The sequence below is a fragment of the Neofelis nebulosa genome, chromosome 17, assembly GCF_028018385.1.
Source record: "Neofelis nebulosa isolate mNeoNeb1 chromosome 17, mNeoNeb1.pri, whole genome shotgun sequence".
In the NCBI taxonomy this organism is placed as follows: Eukaryota; Metazoa; Chordata; class Mammalia; order Carnivora; family Felidae; genus Neofelis; species Neofelis nebulosa.
Genome location: NC_080798.1, coordinates 19,873,002 through 19,888,870, shown reverse-complemented (window position 1 = coordinate 19,888,870; position 15,869 = coordinate 19,873,002). Strand labels below are relative to the sequence as shown.

Sequence of the window (15,869 nt, the reverse complement as noted above, 5' to 3'; positions counted from 1 at the left end):
CCCAGGGGTCCCCTAGCCCTCTGGCCTGGTTGCTGCCGACCTCCCTCCGGATGCTCAGCTCCCCACTTGGCTCTGTGAGACACCCTCCCTGCCCCACCCCCCCCACCCAAATGACCTTTCAAGAAGTCCTTTTTTGCTCAAGGCAGCCACAGTTTTTATTACACACTACCCAGAAAAGCCTATCTGCTCACCAATTCTCATTCGTGTTAAGGGTGGACACTCGCATCACTGTAGCCTGTGGCAGAAACCTACTCTTAATTTTATTTATTTATTTGTGGGAGACAGAGAGACAGAGTGCAGGTGTCTGGGATGTGGGATTGCCTGGAACCCCCAGCAGCATTGCTAATGTAAAGGACGTTCACACCGGCATCCTGGCATCAGGAAATTTCAGGCTACTCAACAAAGCAGGAAACAAAGGGACCCATTCCTTCCAACTTCTCCAAAGCCCAAGGGGTGACAAGAAAGGCGAATCGGGTCATAGGGAGAGGAGGAAAAGGGGCAGGGAGGGGACATTCATCTAACATGGTCCCACATGGCCAAGGGAACCTCTCTGGGCCTTCCTTCAGGTGAAGGATTTTTAGGAATTGTGGCATCACAATGCAAGCCTGGAGGGGTCTCAAGAGCCTGGGCTATACTCCCCTTACTGCTCAAATGGGAAGGAGAGGCTTGGCCACCGTCCCACACCAACGCCACAGCAGAGGCAGTTGGGGAAGGCAGCTGTGTCCCCAGGGAAGGGACTCCCATCTGAATGGTGCCAGGGTCAGCATGTCACAGTGCAGCGAATTAACTTTGGGAAGCCCCGTGGTCACAATACTTCAGAGGCCAGTACAGGACAAGATGTTTGACACCCACGTCTTGAGGGGGCTGACCTGAGTGACCCAGAAGCAGGCCAGCCTTCCAATTCTGCTTTCCAAAATGTTCTCACACCCGTCACCTTATCTGTGGGTCCCTGCCGCCCTGAGCAGGGTGGAGTCTATTTTTGCAAATAAGGAAACAGGCTGGGAAGGGCTAGGAGACACGCACAAGACCACCCAGCCCATGCCTTGGAAAGCTGAAACACCCCCCACCTCCGACCCCCTGTCCATGCCTTTATTCTATTCTTTCTCCCATGGGATGCAAGGAGATAAGGTGTTCTGGGATCTGCTTCTCCAGACGGCTCCCACCCCTTCCCTGGAACACTGCTCTAATTCTCACAGAATGGAAGGTATAGGACTCAGGACTCAGCCTTGCCACCAGATTCATAAACCCTTCCTCAAACACAAGGTGCTGCCCCACTGTCCTGCCTTCAGCTCCCCCGCCTCCCCGACAAAGGTAGGCCAGAATCTTCCCTCAAGGGAATGGTCCGGGGATCTGGAGCCCAGGGAGGGGATGGTTCGCCTGCCACCCTCAGCCGAACCTGGTCGGGCCCCCTCCTCTTGCCTCTCTGACAACAAACAGAGTGGCTTCTGAACCTCTCCGTGACCTCCTCTGGGGCCTGGGGTGTGGACTTGTGGGGGGATCTCATGTAAATGTCTTTTCACCTTAGTTGGGATGAAGGGAGAAGTTTGCCACTAATCTTACAGCGGAGACACACGTGTCAGAAACTGCAAGCAAGCACACAGGGCTTCACGCCGGAAATTTACAGCGTTTCTCCGCCTCCCTCGCTGCAGAGGCCAAACCTGACTTTCAAAAAAGGGACACGCAGCCCTTGGCAGACCCCGAGGAGGAAAACACAGGGCATGTTGGTGCCAGGGGCCTCGGGCCCACTTTGGGGACTTCCCCGAGGGCCTCTCAAAATAAGAAGCAAGTCTGAGTGACGAATTGAAAATGTAGCGTATGTCAAAGGAATGCAGCCCTGTTGATTCCTAGCAATGTCTGCCTGAATATTAGATGCAAATAAGTGCTAATAAGTACAGTTGGAAGCGCTAATGGAAAAACCGTCCTTCCCAGGAGGATCACTGCACACAGATGTAGGGGGAGCTGAGAGGGCCTGGCGGGCCCCACTTGCTGCTAGCTTGGTCCTGGTAAAGCCTGTGTAGACATGTCCCGTGCAAGTGGAGCTTGTGTGGACTCATCCAGGGGAGGCGCTTGTGGTTCAGAGCCTCCTCGTGGCTATAAGGCTGGGCTCAGGGGATGGGAACCCCTCTCCCCATTCCCTCCCCGCTGCCTCGTGACTGTGTGTGTGTGTATTCGCCTGCAGGAGTATGCATGGTACTGAAGACGTTCCCTGGACCACCAGGCTTCTTTGGCAGGTGCCCAGCCAACTAGTGGCCGGGACCCTGGGTGGTGAGAAGGGACAGGGACTGGAGGTGTGGAGACAAGGGGGCCCAGGGGCAGGTACAGGGCCAGTGTTCTCTGGGCTCATTAGGCAAGTAGCTTTCTGCTCACTTCACCCCCACCCTCGCCTTTGTTCACCATCTTCTTTCCTCCCAATCTGCTCTGATAGCTTTTGGAAAAGGATGCCAGTGCCCTGTCTTTCCTGACACTTGAGTCCTTGTCCCTGATATTCTGTTCATCCAATCTATACCTGACTGAGGAGGAGTAGGGCACTTTCAGCCACACACATACCCCACCCCTTCTATATGCAAACACAACACACATCCAGTGGTGCACGGCTAGGCCTAGCACCCCGGGTGTGGAACAGTCTCTGAGCTCAGGATCTTGGAGAGGGCATCCCACCGAACCCCTTCCACTTTGGAATCAGTAGCCCCACCCTGGCTCCAGCACCCTCCAGAGGTGTAGACTCCAGCAACTTGGTGGCATCCTTGTATCTTGGTTCCCTCAACCATGAAACGGAAGTAATAGTGCTTACTTTGTTGTTGCAAGAATTAAGGAAGATCATCATAGCGTTGGTCTGCTAAAGTTTGTCTTCTCACCTTTCCTGTTCTCTCTTTGAATGTGCTGAACTCACCTGGGGCATTAAGGAGGGCTCAGGGCTGCCCTGGGCAGCCTGGGTGCCACCCAAGCCTTCCAGAGCCCTACTGCTGGGGGCTCCCTGGCCTTGCTCCGGAGTGGCTCTGCTCCCTGCCAGGTTTGCCCCCAGCTGTCCCCTCCCTGGTCAGTCAAAGGCCATGAGCCCACCCCACTCCCCAATTCCATCCTACACTCTGAGTCAGCAGGGTGGAGCCATGAGGCCAACCAAAGAGCAGATACAATGAGAGGAGGGTGAACATCCTGTATTTTACTAAAGCTTTCTCTGCAGCTTCTTCAAAATACTGGGGTTCCCCTAAAGATTAAGGGGTGACTGATTTTACAGTTTCATCAAGTTCCCGTGAGAAGCCAGCCTGCCTTCCTTCCCAGAACCTGCTTGCCCCCTGCAGGTGGGGGCTGCCTCTTCTCAGGAAAAAAACAGGACTGGAGTCAGAACCCCTGCTCTCTCCTTCACATCCCTGCTCTGTCCTGGTGCTCTGTGTGGCTGTGGATCCGTCGCTTCCCCACTGTGTTGTTGATGGCATGTACAGGGAGCAGTCGGCTGACCCACCTCGTTCACGTTGACCTCGTTCACGACTCCCCTCCCCCACCAGATCTCAGGACGTGACCCAACCAGGACTTCAAGAGGTAGCCCTCGAGGGAGAGCCTGGGTCAGCAGAATCCAGAGCCCAGGAATTCAGGGAACGGTGAAGACACTCGGGACCGCCCTGGACCTTGACCAAATTCCACTGAGGCTGAGGCCCAGGGATCCCCCAGAATGTACCTAGGGATCGGTCCTCTGCGTTTCACCAGCCCCACGCCCCCGCAGCTTCGGGTCCTGAGCGTGCGCCCCTGCCCAGCGGCGGTCACGGCCCGCTCCGGTGACGCCTTGTCATTTTCCCAGGTCGGCGCCGGCGTGCGACCCACCGAGGCAGCGGCGGCACTCTGGCCGCGCTCTGGAGCCAAGTGGCAGTCTCGAGTCCGGCTCTCAGGGAACCCGGGAGACGGGCGAGGCCCCCAACACGACCGCCCCCACCCCCGCGGCCGTTGGACCGCGCCCAGCAGCGGCTCCTTCGAAGCGCGCGGCCCGTGGGGCCGCGGGAGCCGCAGAGCGCGCGTGGGCGCGGCGCCCGCGAGCTCCCGGGAGGGACCCGCAGATCGCAGGAGTGATCCCCTCTCCGCCCGGCCCCCGCCGCCACCGCCACGGCGGGGCGGGGCCCAGGCCGGGGGCGGGGCGCCGGGCGGGCGCGGCGTTATTTCCAGCCTTTTGCCGGAGGCTCCGCTCGCACTTCGCTGGGAGCCTTCCCGGCGCGCTAGCCGGATCCGGCGGTGCTGTGGGGAGAGAGGAGAGGGCGGCGGCTGGAGGTGGGAGGCGGGGGACGGACCCGACCCCGGGCCCGGGCCGAGGAAGAACACGCCACCGCGCCCTCTCCCCCTCCCTCTCCTGCGCGCTCCGGCCGCCGGCCCGCGCCGCTCGCCTCACCCACCGCACCGGGCTCCGCCTGGAGCGGGAGGAGGCCCCGGGCCCGAGCTGGGGCGGAGGTCCTCCCTGCCGCCCGGGCGTCCGGGAGCAGAGGATTCGCCGTGGAGTACCGATCCCGGGCTGGCGGCGCCCGCGGCCCCGCGAGCGCCGGCTGCGCCAGGTAAGTGCGCTGCGCACCCCCTGCCCCAGCCCTGTCCCCGCCCTGTGCAGGCTCCCGGCTGGGAAGGGCGCCCCGAAGGGTCCCTGGAGGACCCGGGACTGCACTGCGTCCCGGCGCCGAGAACCTACAGGGTTAGGTGTCCAAATCCGCGGGCGGAGACAGGGCGCGCGGGGTTCCGGTCCGGCCGCGCTTTGGGGACCGGCTCCAGTAGCGGGAACTTTAATTAGACTTTTGCTCCGTGGCTTTCACTTGCCGCCGCGCGTCTGTGAACTGCCGCCCCTCGGGCTCCCTCGGTCCCTGCGGATGCTCTGCTGATGTTCCCAGCCCTGGGTGCCGGGCGTGTGGAGGCAGCGTCGGCAGCGGAGAGGGCCGGGCTGGAGCGCCAGGGGCGCCCAGGGCTTTCCCGCGCCTTCGGGTCTGGGACTCGGGGGCGGGTTGCCGCGGGCAGGGGCGGGGGAGGAGTTAGGAGCTGCCTGGGCTTCCTACGGAGTGGCGGAAGGTGCCCCCGCGCTCCGTAGCGCGCGTCCCCACCCCGCGACTCTCCTGGGCACCGGCCTGTTTTGTACTCGAGGCGAGTGTGTGTGCGTCAGTGATCGTGTGAAGGTGTGTGCGTGCGAGTGTCGGGGAGGGAGGGAGTCCGAGCCTCAGGCGGCTCTGGTGGGCGGGGGAAGGATCTGCTTGGCCGCCGGACCCAGCCGAGCCCGGCAGCGGCTGCAACTCCCAATTACTAGCTTCCAGGTTTGCACGCCAGCTCTGACCTCGCGGGAGGCCGGCCCCACCAGGCGAAGGTGCGTTGGCCGGTAGTGCCAGTGTTGACGCTCGGGTCGGAGGGGACCCCTGGCCTCTCCCAGGCGCAGGACTCCCGCCGCCCTAACTTTCGCCATACATCTGGGCCCCAGGCCCCGCGACCCCGACCCGGGGCTAGCGCGGCAGCCTCACAACGCCCTCGGCTGTGAACCCTGGCTCCCGGGTTGCTCTCACTGAGAAGTAGGGGCCGATCCTGGAGCTCAGAGTCTTAAGCTGTTTAGGGTATGGGGGGGGGGGGGGGGGGACACCGGGTCCTTGAAGCGCCTCCCAGTTGGACCCTGTGCAGTGATTGGCTATGCTGGGGAGACTGGGCGGCAGAGCGGTCCTGGGCTGGCCCTGTAGCAGAGCTGGAGCGGGAGGCTGTTTGAGGGAAGGGACGGTAGCCCCCGCGGAGTGCGTGGTGGGAGAGGCGGTGGCAGAGGGATAAGGGGCAGACTAGTCCCTTCCCCATTTCTGGGATGCTTACAAGCTGCACTACTAAACCCACTTTCTTTGGGTAACCTCTCACATCCGAGTTCACCTTGACCCTTGCCTATGGGTGGGCAACTTCTCTGAAGTCCTGCCCTAGAGCAGCGTAGCCTCTCCAACGGAGTGGGAGAACCCTTTTTAAGATTTCCCAACTCTCATGGCCTCTCTTGCCCACCCTCTGTCCCTGTCCCACAGGCAAGGCAGACAGGCTGCAGGAAGAGGTGACATTCTGCTCCCTGTGGGAGACCCTTTTTAAATCCAGATAGTCCATCACAGAGGGCAGGACAGGGGCTGAGGAGCCCCCTTGGGGGGGAGTTGGAAACACAGTTGAGGGCCTTCATCAGACCTACCTCGGTGAGATGACCCACAGAAGGGATAAAATGCAGACCCTGAACGAGATTGAGTCTCTTAGGGAGATCAATAATTTAAAAGAGTTTGAACACAGAAAAACCTCAAAATCAGGCCCCATCCCAGAGCCTAGCCCATTCACCCTGAGACACATCGATGGCACAGCTTATTTATTTATTTATTTATTTATTTATTTATTTATTTACTTGGAATCAGACTCCACAGAGTGAATTATGTTCCCCTGGTATTGATTTTTAAAAAGACCCCAAATTAAAAAGTCAAGGCTTTCTTAAAACAAGGTCAAGGCTTAATTATTTATAGAGAGACATCAATCAGCTGATGTGGGGGCTCATTTATAAAATGCCTGAGCGGGCAAAAAGGAGCATGGGCTGATTTTCTCTGGCTCCGGCTGGGAGAGGAGCAGGCTTTTCTGAGCTCCTGGCCTTGGCAAAGCTTTCCTGGATTGTGACCGGAGGAGGATCCTTTGTAACTCAGCCTGCTGTTTGAGAAGCCTTTTTAATCTTGTAGCCAGAATACCACTTGGGAAATTTCATGCATATTTGCTGTGTTTCCATAATGAACATTTACTGATTACAGAGTATCAAGGGAATTTCATTTTTTAAACATTTATTCAAATGTCTGTTTATGTAAGCTAATAAGTCTGGGAAAGTTGGGCAGCTACTTTTTTGCCGGATGGTTGTTGGGAGAGTATGCCTCGTGGGCTCACTGCAGAATTTGCGTTGGATTCATTGAGAAGGTGGGAAGTCAGAGTCTCCTGGTTGGAAACGCCCTGCAGACTGCCTCACTGCTCTTCCCTGAGAGTTTGTGCCAGCGGCGACCTGATAGGCTTTTTGTGGTTTTGCTGATCGAAGAGATGGGCGCTTAAAGCTTTTATAGTGATTTTGCTGATGCATTTTGGTTGGAGGCACCTGTGGTGGGCACCGGAGTCTTATAGGGGCCGGTGAGGGGAGGTGTGATGCCCCCTCTCCTGCTGCCTGGCCTCAAGTGTGACACGTCTGCCTTAGCTGTACTTGCAGTGCCTCCCATGTGTGGTAGCTACATTGGAGAGCCGTGGCACAGGGAGGGAGCCTATAGGCAGGAATGTGGACCCAGGGCATGGCAGTGCCTAAATGAACAACTGTGGCAATTAGATCCAGTAAACACTGTGTAAAACAAGGGCCCGGCCTTTCAGCTAATCAGAAGGTAATGAGTTAGAAACAGGAGATCTATGTAGTCCTGGCCCAGGGAGATCAATGTGGCCCTGCTGTGGGACAGTGAGAAATTAAAAAAAAACAAACTGAACATGGTTGTCTGGATGTGAATGCGGGAGATGGTGTCCTCGAGCCTCAGGAGGTGTGCTGGGAGCAGGCAGCCTGTGTGGTGACAGCACGGGGACAGTAGGCTCCCTCGCACTGTCTTTGAGGTCACAGCCAGGACTAGTCTGACCCCAGAGCAGTTGTGTTCCCTCCCTCCTTGGAAAAGTCTGCCCAAAGGCAGAGGGAAGCCCTGCATGCAAACAACCAGGGGACAGGGCTGCATTAACTCAGGTGGCAGAGGACACAGGAGATGCCGTCTCATTTCTTCCCGGCTCAAAGGCGTGTGACCCTGCGGTCCGCAAGTCACCGTGGCAGAGGATGAAACTTACAAACTGGTTGTGGGAAAAAGTTGTGACTTTTCCCCTGTACAAAGCTACCTGTCATTTGTGATCTGGGGCTGTAGCGTGCACCTGCTGGCCCAAATACAGCCTCGGTCACCACCGGCAGGACGGGGAAGCCTGCATCCAGGGGACTGACCCCGAAAGCAGCCCTGATTCCCTCTCAGAAGCCACCTTCCAGGAAGTCCTGGAGTGTCCACACGCAGGCAAGGAGCTGGGTCTCCCCACCCCGGCTCCTTACCTTGAAGGTGGGCCCTGCGTTTCTGGGAAATGAGTGCTTTTTGCTGCTGGTGACTGAGGGCCAGAGGTGGCCCTGGCGAGCAACAGTTATTTGAACTGAATTAGAGTTGTCGACATTGAAGTCTGGAGCCAGATGACCCCATCCCACATTCCCATGGTCGGACCCACTGTGGCTGTCCTTCCTTCTGCCATCAGTGAATGTTTGAGGAGCAGGTGTTAGGTGTCTGTCTCTGTGCCAGGCTCCGGGGACAGAAAGTGAACCAAACTAAAGAGCAGCCCCTACCCTTGCGGACAGCCATTCCCTCATGACTGATTCATCACTCCCTGATTCATGGTCTGCCGGGCGACGCCATTACTGAACGAATAACCAACACGTGTGGTTCTAGGCTGTGAGAAGCATATAAAGGAAACATCTGGGTGTTTCTGAGATGCAAATCGAGTGATCTGAGCTGGACTGGGGGAGGAGCCAGAACTAAGCAAGAAGGGGACGGACAGAGAGAGGGAGAGAGCTTGGCAGGCGTAGCGTGCGAATGAGTGACAGGGAGCGTGGAGGGCCAGCCAGGAGCCGTGGGAAGGCCCATGTGGCCAGCACAGTGGAGAGGTGGATGCAGTCGGAAGCACAGCCAGAGCCCTGCCCATACAGGGCCTTGAAGGCTAGGGAGAAACTTAGGACTTGACCCTACCAGCTGCTGCAGAGGAGGGAGCCCAGTGAGGAGGGAGCTACGGCAGGAAGGGGACGGAGGTCTTAAAGAGGAGCAGACCGAGGGGAATCTGCCAGGGCTTGGTGTGGGATGGAAGGTGGTAAAGGCCACTGGGACCCTGACTTCTGGGTCACCAGTGGGAGCTGTCAATTCCCTGAAGCAACAACTCCCCCCCGCCCCCAGCCCTGCCCCGCCAGACCCGCAGTCCCAAGCTCCTGTCCCCTCTGGTCGGGTTTTGTCCTCCCGGCCTGGGGCTCAGGCAGCTGCTTGTGTAGCCCTGCCTCCGTGCCCCTGCCCACATGGCCCAACTTCTAGCTTTTCTGTAAGCTCTGGGGCCTTCTGCTACCTTCCTGCCAGCAGGCAGTGAGAGTCAGTAGTGACAGTCCAGTGCCCCGTGCTCTCTAATGAGGACAGGCTACTTTGATGCCCACTCTCCTCCGGAGCTGATTGTCTGCAGGGCTGCCGACCAGAGGTGGCCTTGGCCTGTGTGTCATCCCCTGAGCATCCTGGGACCTTGGTAGGTACTTTATCTGCCACCCACTTGTGCCTGACCTGGCAGCTGGCCAGCACCAGAAGGATCTCCTCTCCTGTGCCCTTCCCTCACTCCAGCCTTCTCTCCTCCCTTCCTCCCTGTGGGAGCCAGTCTGGACCTGCTCCTGCCCTCTGCTGGGGGCTCTGCCCCAGGCTCAGAGCTCCCCCACTCCCTCCCATGTCAGCGGATTCCCTGTGGCTGTCTGCAGCTCAGCTCAGCATCCCCACAGACATCGACTCCGTCCACCCAGCTCTGCAAGACAGAGCTGGGATGGGGGGAGCGGGTCTGTGAGTCACCCCGCTTCCCGTTGTGCCCACGCTGCTGGCTGTGGGCCCTGAGCCGAGCGGCCGCTGAGCTGCAAGCAACAGCCCAGGTCGCTGTCACCTTGTCCTCACTCTGCCTGGGCCTGAGCCAGCTCCTCCCCGGCCGGGCCAGACTCAGGGACAGGAGGGATGAGAGCCAAGGAGAGGATGCTAGGAGGTACAGATTACTCCTCGGGCCCCAGGCCTTTCGGGAGCTGATCTCTCCAACACCGGGACCCTTTGCTTGGAGGGTGGCCTCCCCGGACTGGCCCTCCTTCGTATTCTGGCTGCTGCTCACCACCATAGACCACCAGACGTGCCCAGGTGCTCATCTGTGGGAATGTGGCACAGGAGAGCCCTTCTGCCAGCCGCCCCTAGCCCAGGTTGACTCACACTTGGCAGACTAGTCATCCCCCCCTTCGAGGCTGCCTCTTCTTGGGGGCTGACTCATCTCCCTGGACAAGACCCATCTGCCCAAGCCTCTGAGCAGTGAGACCCTCCTCCAGCCCTGAGATATGAGAGCTTTGCTTCCCGTGCTCCTGAGGGGAGCATCCCAGACACCCAGCGGATACTGACTACAGTCCTTCTATGGGCAGAGCCGCCTGCCACGCCCCGGGGAGGCTGAGTGAAGGTACAGCAGGTGTCACTGCCGGTACGCATATCTCTGGCTGTCTTGGCCATGATGAGCTCCAGAGAAGGGACTCGGTGATTGCTGCTGGCAGGCAGAGTGAGCACAACCGTGCAGTCTGGCTACACTGCTGGAGCCACTGCGTGATGCAGGCACTCTGTCTACGCTAGCTGAGCCAGTGCATGGTGCAGGTAGTCTGTCTATACTGGTTGAGTCTAGGGTGTGAGCGCTGGGACCTTCCATTTAGCCTGTGCCAGCCCCGCTCCTTGCAGGACTTCGTACGAGGTTCAGAGCTCTCAAAGTCTCTGTGGCTTCAGGTGCTTTCCCTGCACCCGGGCTCTCTGACACTTCCCTTCAGACACTGGCCCTGTCCATGAGACTCTGTGTCCCAGAGCCGAGGTGGTTGAGCCCCATGCACAGTGCAGTCAGTCCGCACTGGTTGAGCCCAGTTCATGGTGTAGGCGGTTTGTTTGTACTGGTTGAGCTCAGCACACGACTCAGGCAGTCTGTCTACACTGGTCAAGTCATTGCATCATGCAAACCATCTGTCTAAAATGTTTGAGCCGGTGCTCCAAGCAGGTACTCTGTCTATACTGGCTGAGCCAGAGGGTGATGCAACCAGCCTGTTTTGGCTTCTTTTGCTCCTTCACTAGGAATATTCTTTTCAGCCCCTTCCCATGTACACTTCTGGGTCCAATTCGAATCCTCCTTCCAAGAAGGTTTTCTTGACAGCTCCCTCAGCTTTCCCACATCTTATTCCAACCCCCTTCGCAGAGGCTGGTGCCACGCTGGGAGCAGTGTGGATGTGGGGCCTGGTGATGCCTCATCATCTCACCCGGATGTCCGCTTCCCGGTTTTTGTGCTGCGGGCTGAGCCTGTTGCTGCCTCTGGGTGCAGAGGCTGCCCGCGATCAGCGGTCCTTGCCACCTCACTGTCGTCACAGCAGCCACACACAGGCCTTTTCTCACAGGAGTCCCACGGGCGGGGATGACTGCCTCAGTGTGCATGGTAAACGGCCTTTCTCCGGTTGGGTCTGTCTTGCCGTCTCCTGCTTAGATTTGGGGCCTCTTTGTCCACTGATGTCGTCTCACCTCCTGAGGGTTGGTCTCATATGCACATTTAATGTCCATTCATCCCTGTGAAAGCACTATCTGTGCCTCTTATTTATCTCTTTAGTTCCCTGTGCCATGAATTCAAGTGTCAATGGACAGCCACGACGGCTGCCATGTCAATGCAGCCAGCTCGGTGTTATGAAGGAAGCCAGCATCTGGGGCCAGGCTGCCTGGGTTCAAATCCCAGCTTCACCACTTGGTCACCATGTGAGCTAGAGGCTCAGTTTCCTCATCTATAAAATGGGGATGAGTAGAATCCACCTCATGGGCCATCGTGCTTCACATACGGCCAGCCCCAAATAGTGGCAGTATTATTACCAAAATTATTATCTCCTATGTTTGTTCTCTTGGCTGAAGCTTATTTAGTCCCTTTCTATCTCTAGTGTGAGGAAGCATGTCGATCGGGACCCTGCCTGGTAACATGACACTTGCTTAGGGAGCATGTGGCCCCACTGGCTTGTGCCCTCTAGAGTCTCACCCTTTCTAGGCAGGTTCCCATCCATATCTTTCCCTGTCCTGTATTCAGGACCTTTTAAAACTTTTGAAGTATAGTGTGCCTACCAGGATTGTGCAGTGCAGTGAAAATCTGCAAGCCAAACATGCCTATATGCCAGCACCAGAGCAGGACCATTGGGGCGCCTGGGTGGCTCAGTCAGTTAAGCACCCAACTCTTGATTTCGGCTCAGGTCATGATCACACAGTTCGTGAGATTGAGCTCTACATCAGGCTTTGTGCTTTCAGCATGGAGCCTGCTTGGGATTCTCTCTCTCAATCTCTCTCTCTCTCTCTCTGCCCCTCCCCCACTTGCTCACATGTGTGAGCATACTCTCTCTCTCTCTCTCTCTCTCTCTCTCTCAAAAATAAATACATAAACTTAAAAAAAAAAGGATCATGGGGGCACCTGGGTGGCTCAGTTGGTTAAGCGTTCAACTTTGGCTCAGGTCATGATCTTGTGGTCTGTGAGTTCGAGCCCTGCGTCATGCTCTGTGCTGACAGCTCAGAGCCTGGAGCCTGCTTCGGATTCTGTCTCCCTCTCTCTCTGCGCCTCCCCCCCACTCACACTCTGTCTCTCTCGAAAAAGAACAAATGTTAAAAAAAAATTAAAAAAAAAATCATGACCAGCATCCCAGGGGTTCCTGGGTCCTCTTCCAGACACTTCCCCTCTGCCCCAGGTAACCTCTATCCTTCCTCAGAAGGGCACTGATTGGTATCCTTGTTTTAAAACCCGATGTAGGTGGAATCAAAAGACTATATGCTTTGGGGTCTGGCTTACCATCATATTTGTGAGATTCACCCATGTTGCTGTGAGGGGTTTGTTCACTCTTGGGACTCCATGGTGTGAATATACCCCAATGTGTTTATCCATTCTCCAGTGGATGGACATTGGGAGCCGGGCTGCTGTGGACATTCCTGCACGTGTCTCTTGGGCGTCTGTACACATTTTAATGAGCATATACCTAGAAGAGACTTGCTGGGTCTCAGGATGTGCGTTTGTTCGTCCCATGTAGAGGCTGCCAATTTTCTAAAGTGGCTGGCTAATCCCCTCCACGCTGACACCAGTTAAATATGAGAGTTCCAGTTGCTTTTTGTCCTTGTCGCTACCTCATGTGGTCAGTCTTTTTCATTTTAGCCACTCCATGAGTATGTAGAGATATCTCACTGTGGTTTTAATTTTATATTTCCCAGATGGCTAATACAGTTTATTTTTTATTTGTATGCTAAGGATATGTTGGACTTGAAAACGTTATTAAACAAATTTGAACATTCACTTCCATCTCCAAATTGTGGTTATCTGGAACGTCTGGGGGTGCTTGCAGTTCCCTCTGCGGGGTGGGTTTGAATCTGCCACATTGGAATGGAGCGTGGAGTAGACAGGCGTTTCTCTGGATGAGGCTGGGGACCTGGCCACTGGCCTCAGAATCACCCCAGGGGCCGTGAGAGATGCAGGTGCTGGGCCTCTGCCCCAGCCCCCAATCACCAAATGAATCCTGGTGATCTGTCATTCTCTCTGTGGCTCATCTTTCCCTTCACAAATTCCATGAACGTATACCACCCTGTCTGTCCTGTTCCCTGCTGTGACTCAGTACCTAGAACAGTCCTGGCACTGAGTGGGCTGGGGGGAGGGGAGATGCTGAATACGCACTGAATGAAGGAGCAGAAGATAAAGCCTCCCGTTGACCTTTGCCCTCTCCCACCCCAGCTGACTTGACCGGGATTTGTTGGTAGCCTAGGCTGCCGTGAGGACGGCTCTGGAAGTTGGGCTCTTGGACTTTGGAGGGTGTCCTGTCCTGGTGCTCTGTCCCTTTAAATGACCTCCTTATCCCCAGAGCCAGCTTCCGACCGATGCCTTTGGGTCCTAGGTTCCAGGCTTTCTGCTGGCACCTCCAGAGCCATGTTCACCCCCAGAGCTCCAGGCACTGGCTATTTAGGAACGTCTCCCTGGGTGACCTTATTTCTGATGGGCTTGTCTATCTTTGGGTCTCTCTGGAGGAGCCTGAAAGCCGCCCTTGAATGCAGCACTCCACCCCTGCACCATGCAGCTTCCTCTGCTTTCTCAGCACCACGTTTTCACAAACGACATGCCCCTGAGCCAAGTGAAGGCGAGAGGGTCAGGTCAATTACCGTCATGCATTCAGGCTTATCGAATGTTGATGGGAACCCTGATAAAGCCCCCTTTCTCTGGGTGTGGCTTGTTCCCATCCTCCTCAAGTCTGATATTTGTTACTGTAGAAAGCATTACGGCCTGGGGGATGAGAGTTCTGGGTCAGACCCCTTGGGTTCAAGCCAAGGTTCTGTTCTTGTTGGGTTTTGTGACCTAGACCTTGCCCCCAAGAGACAGAGGCAGATTCACACACAGGTCAGGCCACCAGCAAAGGGGTGGCTAGGGTCACTGAGATCTCTGAGGTTGTGGAGTGAGGACAAGGGATGCTGGCTGGGGTGTCTGTAAGGGGGCTTCATGAAGGAGGGAGGCCTCGGCTGGTCCTCAAAGATGGGGAGGGGAGAGGTGGCACCTCTCAGTGTGAGCCCCACTCCTGGGGGCCTGCAGGGAAGGAAGTGCACTGAGCCCCCACGAGAACATAGTCTAGTTTACCCAACACACAAGGGTGTAGAGCCATGATCAGAGTTCATTGGTGAGTTACAGAAGGCTTCCTGGAGGAGGTGAGCTTGGGACTGCATATCAAATGCCAAGAGTGAGAACTTTATCCTGGTGCCAGTAGAAGTTCTCTCCAAACTGCGGGATCATGGGGGCACGGACAGCGTGAGCCAAACGCCGTTCACTTGAAAATAGGGCAACAAAGAAACCATAACACACACATTGTTTGTGTGATGTGGAGGCGGGTGTGCAAAGACGAAGAGCTAAAAGCAGTTAGGGAAAAAACAACACCTTTTTTTTTTTTTTTTGGTGGAAAGACAGATGAGAAAGGTTGATGCTCTTCTGTGATAACTAATATGAAAGGTTTATCAAAGTTTAAAAAAAAAAACAAAAAAAACCCTTGACACTTTCTCCAAAATTGATTTGAAGACTTGGCAGATTTGAAGAATCATTCAGTAGCGTTTTATGGGTCGATGCTAATTTGAATCAGCAGACCCGTGCATCGCGCCAATTTACTGCCAAACCAACATTAAGCACGGACCTTTCGTGCAAGGTTTATAGGCGGACAGCTCATAAAGATGCATGCTTGACAAGTATTCTGCTTCTCTTAGGATGTGCAGTATGAAGTGTTTATCAAAAACCAACTAAATCGTCCTTGCCTTTTACTCGTAAACAATCTCCGGGGACTTCAGGCCTGGATCGCAGGCGATATTTCATGCAATATTTCCCGTGCAATATTTCACCACTCCGGGTACTGATACATTGGGAATCTTCATCTCCAAAAGCCCCGGGTAGTGGTAGGAGAAGGAGCCCTTTGGGGTGGAGGATGCCCTTAGGGACCGCTTTGGAAATAACTTGTAACCCGGGCCATGAGAAAGCTGGTGACATTCTTCTTAATGGGGGTCTCCTAAAAGGAATCAAATGGCATCTGTGGCCCCAAGGAAATACATCTCCTGCTTTCGTTTTTGTTTCTTGGGCTGATGTGTGATGGATGATCGCCGCATGTCTCTCTTGGTTCAAATACGCATCAGAACCTCGTCCATAAGGAGATCCCTGAGCTTTATTTTGCACGTCAGAAAGTGCTTAACGATGAAAATTACCGAAACTCCTGTCTGTCATCACTGAAAAACGCAGCTCATAGTGGCCACAAAGGAAAAGTGGACTTGGGTGGTGCTGGGCTTGCTACTCTGCACCACTCCAGCCCCCCAGTGCTGCCCAGCACAGTGGTAATCACCTGGACTCAAATGAAGCAGGTTGCTGGAACGAGGGGGGTGCTTAGCGTGCAGACCGCCGGCAGCACAGAGCCTCGTGGGTTTTCGCAAGGGGAAATTTGATCTTGGGCAAATGTCAAGACGTTTTTGAAATCTGTGTTATGATATCAGCTCATTGCCAGCGTAGGGCTTCATCTGGATTTCATAAATATTGTATGGACCTCGGCCAGCTGGAGAACA

At 55.8% G+C, this 15,869-nt stretch overlaps 1 protein-coding gene across 2 annotated transcripts in view; it reads left to right on the top strand.

Annotated features, from left to right (window-relative positions):
* The first annotated feature begins 4,234 nt into the window (after nucleotides 1–4,234).
* CHST8 (carbohydrate sulfotransferase 8) overlaps nucleotides 4,235–15,869 on the top strand; it is a 128,173-nt gene continuing 116,538 nt past the window's right edge. Inside the window, exon 1 of one of the 2 annotated variants that reach the window (XM_058706676.1) lies at nucleotides 4,235–4,532. The gene's annotated coding sequence lies outside the window, so the exon portion shown is untranslated. Of the gene's footprint in view, nucleotides 4,533–5,207; nucleotides 5,321–15,869 lie in introns of those variants that run through there. The other variant, XM_058706678.1, reaches the window with a different exon arrangement.